The sequence below is a fragment of the Rhinoderma darwinii genome, chromosome 4 (assembly GCF_050947455.1).
Source record: "Rhinoderma darwinii isolate aRhiDar2 chromosome 4, aRhiDar2.hap1, whole genome shotgun sequence".
In the NCBI taxonomy this organism is placed as follows: domain Eukaryota; kingdom Metazoa; phylum Chordata; class Amphibia; order Anura; family Rhinodermatidae; genus Rhinoderma; species Rhinoderma darwinii.
In genome coordinates this window covers 253,434,610-253,439,413 of record NC_134690.1, presented here as the reverse complement: position 1 = coordinate 253,439,413, position 4,804 = coordinate 253,434,610, and positions in this window count along the sequence as shown.

Genomic DNA, 4,804 nt, shown 5'->3' with positions numbered 1-4,804 from the left:
GATCCTGCAGTGGATCAGGGGTCTGACGGAGGGGAGATTATGTGTAGCCCCCCTGCTCGGCAGGTTCAAAAGATCAAAAGCACTGCTGCCGCTAGAGCGAGTGGCGGTAGCAGTGCAGTGGCAAGACTGGCTGCGAGGCCGGATAGTGGAGCGGCAAATGAGAAGGTTGTGCTCGGGCCCAAGCAGCTGGGCACGGGAGCTGTGTGTATCCCCTTAGGGGAGAACAAATTGGTGCCGAGAGTGGTGCTCTCCTCAGCAAAGTTGCGCCTGGTGGAGGAAGAAGCAACCAGGAAAACAAAATCTGACATTGTGGCTGGTCCAGTAAGGGGGAAAGAAGCCTGCATGCAAAAAAACGCGCCTGTAGCAAAAAACGCAGGAAAAAACGCATGTGGTGTGAATGGGGGTGTGGAAAGGGAAAATTCAATTGTGATGGAGGATGGTGGGGAGAATGTTTCTGGAGAAGAAACAGGGTTGGGAAAGGTAAATGGTGTGAATGGTGTGGATGGAGGTGCAAGTGGGGGTATGATCTTGAATATGGGTGGGGGTGTAGAAAATATGGAATTGCAGGAGGTAGGCGCAGCTCCCGGAGGTGGCCCTAGTGTTCTGGAAGGAGAGTTGATGGAGGCTGGTCTAGGGGGAGACCCACTGAAAAGTGGGGCGCCAGTTGTTAAAGTGCCCATCGGGGCTCCGGGAGCTGTACAGGTTGGAAGGTCCTACGCTGCAGCCGCAGCGGGCCCAAGTGTCCCTTTGTCTGCTGGTGCCGTGCATGGTAACTTGCAACGGCGCCTTGCGGAGGCCCTAAGGAGAGGCGAGAGCTCTGTCCAGATAGGGGGTGAGCAGGTTGACCTGTCTTTCTGGTACGAGAAGTACGGACAGGCAGCCTTCCGAGAAAACCAAGGGAAGGGACCACCAGTGTTGTCCCTTCCGACAGGGGGACCCGGGGGTGTCCGCAGGAATGTGGCCCGTCTCCGGTGGGTTGGTAAGGAAGCAAGCCCCCCAAGATCTAAGGTTGTGGAGCTGCTCCTGGAGATGGGGTTCAGGGCTAATGACATCTATGCCCTGATCCATCCCTACGGCACCTCAGTGTTCGATGTCAGTTTCATGACGGCGGAGGGGTTGGAATCCTTCTGGTCCCGTCATGAGCTGGCACGGGCATTGCCCCAGTGGCAGGGTTTCGCCGTTCAAGCCGTTTCGAGGCAGAATGAGGTCATCAAGAGAGTGACCATTTTGACCAATAATGAGTCACTCTCTTGCATTGACATAATGACCTGGGTGGAGAGACATGGCGAGGTCAAAGGAATGCCCCAGAAAAACCGGGATGAGCATGGGATCTGGTCTGGGGCCTGGACCTTTTCCGTAAAATTAAAGGTCCAGGGGAACTCGGTGTCTCACATGCCCTCCTCTGCTTTCCTGGGGAGGGACAGGATCTTGGTCTTTTACCAGGGGCAGCCGAAGGTCTGTCACAAGTGCGGCAGCCCCACACATTTTAGCGCCCAGTGTAAGGAGAAGAGGTGTGCGCTGTGTGGGGCTCTGGGCCATCTTGCCGCCACGTGCAAGGACATAAGGTGCAACCTGTGTGGTGACCTTGGTCACCCCTTTAGCCGCTGTCCGCGCTCCTTCGCTAACCTGGTCTTTAACCCGGTGGCGCCTGGTCTGGCTAGTGGCAGTGGTCAAGGTCACGGTGTCGCTGGGGAAGGGGCTGGTGAGGATGGAGGGGTGATAGGGTCGAGGAAGGTAAGGACCCTGCCTTCTTCCAAATTTAGGAGGCAGGAGTGCCGTCGACTTGAGAGGGAGCAGGAGGGGCCCCAAAGCCATGGGGTTCAGTCTGCCGTCCCTCAGGAGGCTGGCATGTCTGCGGAGGCCCTTGGGGATGGTGGGGTAGAGGAGGAGATCAGGAGACTGGTCAGGAGGAGAGGAGAAGCCCCCTCTAGTGAGTCCTCATACTATGGTAGTTTGGATGAGGACGAAGTAAAGGGGCAAGATAAGAGAAAAGACACTGGTAGGAAGGCCCTGTATAAGACCAAAGGGGCCCCGTTAAAAACATCCAAGACCGGCCAGATCCCAAAGGAGGGTTTGACTGGCTCCCCCCTGATAGGGCTCTCCAACCGGTACCAGGCCCTTCGGGAGGACATCTCCTCCTCTTCGGAAGAAGGGGAGGGCGAGGGTGAGGTACCGGTGCGAAGGTCGGGTCCTTCGGGAGGTGCTGGACCCTCGAACCAGGTAGTGGGCCGAATACCTGAGGAAGGGGTTGTCACGGCACTGGTGGACAAAGGGGGAGGTGGGGAAATGGGGGAGGTAGTGGGGGAGGGGGATGGGAGTGTAAATAATATTGTTAAAAATGTTGTGGACTCACTTTCTCCTCTTTTGGTTCTAGATGGAAAAGACCTTTCCAAAGGCATGGATCTCTCGGGTGCGAGTCTCAAGAGAGGCAACGAGGATTCCCCGGACCCAGATAGCGACGGGCTAACTGGGGGAGGGAAGAAGCTAGCGGTCGACCTCGATCACTCTTGATGGCGGTACCTACTCCGTTGACCCTGGCGAGTATTAATGTCGCCAGCATTAGGTCAGATGCGGCCAGATTCACGGCCTTTGATTTTCTCGGCTGGGTTGAGGCCGATGTTTTATTTTTGCAGGAGACCAGGGTGCCAGACCTGGCATCTGTCCATATGGCCAGGAAGGAGTGGAGGCATGGGCCATCTTACTGGTCTCTTGCGGCCGAGCCGTATAGCGGAGTAGCTGTCCTTTTCAGGACGGCGGAGGTAAAATGCCGACGAGTAATCGAGGTAGAAATGGGGAGGTGTCTGGTCCTGGACGTCTTCATGAAGGGGCAAGAGCTTAGGCTCATAAACATCTATGGTCCACAAACCAAGTGGGACCGCAAGTGCCTCTTTATGAAGATCAAGCCTTTTCTTTTTACCAGCCGCCAAGTGGTCTTTGGAGGAGACTTCAATACGGTTGTGAGACAGAAGGATCGGAGGGGCTCCAAAGACAGGCTGGGCTATGACAGCGTCGCTTTGAATAGCATAGTCAGTGAGGCTCGTCTGGTGGATGTCCACATTAGGCACACCCCGGACCACAGTGGTTTCACATACCATAGGGGTAGTCAGATTAGGTCTAGAATAGACAGGTTTTATTTGAAGGAGGAGGCTGTCTCCTCACCACTTGTGGTTGTGGAGGTAGAATTCTCCGATCACTGTTTAATTGTTTTTTCTTTGAACGTTGCAGAGACCCATCGGATGGGAAGGGGCTTTTGGAGATTGAATTCGGCACTCCTGGAAGAAGCGGACGTCAGACAGTCCTTTGAGGATTTTCTGCAGAGCCAGGTACCCCTTTTGGGCCTTTGTAACAGTAAGTCAGAGTGGTGGGAGATGCTCAAGAAACGCGCGGCAAAATTCTTCCGCCAGCTTTCCAACTTTAGGAGCCTGGCCGGACACTGTCTGTACCAGGACCTAAGAAGGAAACTCGAGCAGCTGGTCTCGACAGGGGGTAGCCGTAAGGATATCTCCTGTGTGAAATCATTGCTCAAGAGGTGTCAGTACGATAGGCACACATCCTTAGTTTTTGAGAGGGATTTCGGGAAGTATCGCTCGCCTGACCCTTACAAGAACTGTAGGATGTCAGTGGATTGCAAGTATGTGGCAGGACTGATCGACAGTACGGGATCCCTGAACAGGTCCAAATCAGGGATTCTGGAGGTGGTCAGATCCTTCTACTCACACCTCTTGAGTAAGAAGGAACTAGATCGAGACAAGATGTCGGCTTTCCTGGCTGAAACCATTCCGGAGCCAGGGATAAGCCCCTCTCTTGGCGTTTTGACAGAGGAAATCAAGGAAGGGGAAGTAAAGAGGGCGATTGAAGGGCTTGCTCTTAAGAAATCGCCGGGACCGGATGGCTTAACGTCCGAGTTTTACAAGACCTTTGGGGAAGCTTTGATTCCCCTCTTGACTGGGGTTTTTAATGAGTGTCTATCCTCGGGCACTCTACCAAAGTCAATGTGTAGGTCAGCCTTGATTCTGTTGTCAAAGGGTAAAGATCCGTCCCGTGTTGAGAACTGGCGTCCCATAGCGCTTCTCAATACGGACCGGAAGATTCTGGCTAAGATACTGTTTAACAGGTTGGTCGAGTTTGCACCGCGGCTCCTTTCGGGTGTCCAGCACTGCACTGTCCCGGGTCGTAGCACCTTTAGTGCTGTCCTGGGTGTCAGGGAGGCGGTGGAGCAGGGCAGAGCTGGGCACTGGAAGGGGTACATGCTGTCCTTGGATCAGGCAAAAGCGTTTGACAGAGTTGATCATGAGTATCTCTGGTCCACCCTTTTGAGATACGGTCTGCCTGGGGGGTTTGTGAATTGGCTGCAAACATTGTATGCAGGGGCTGAGACTTTCCCACTGGTGAACGGTTGGGTTGGTCGTCCTTTTGGGGTGGACTCTGGTGTCCGTCAGGGTTGTCCTCTTAGCCCGCTGCTATACGTGTTCGCGATCGACCCCTTCCTTGTGAGGGTTGACCGCGGGCCGTTGGTGGGTGTGAGGATGGACTTGGCGGTCGAGGAGTCTGCCGTAAGGACGATAGCGTACGCCGACGATGTCACTATCTTCGTCTCCTCGCAAGGGGAGGCGGAATGGGTGATGTCTGAGGTAGATCGCTACTCGGACGCGTCTGGGTCCAAGATCAATCTGGATAAGTGCGAAAGTCTCTGGTTGGGAGTGGGGGACCCAGATTTTTGTCTCCCAGACACCCTCCCTGTGCCCCAAGACACTGCAAAAGTTCTGGGCATAGATTTCGGCAGAGGAGACTATCCTACTCAAAA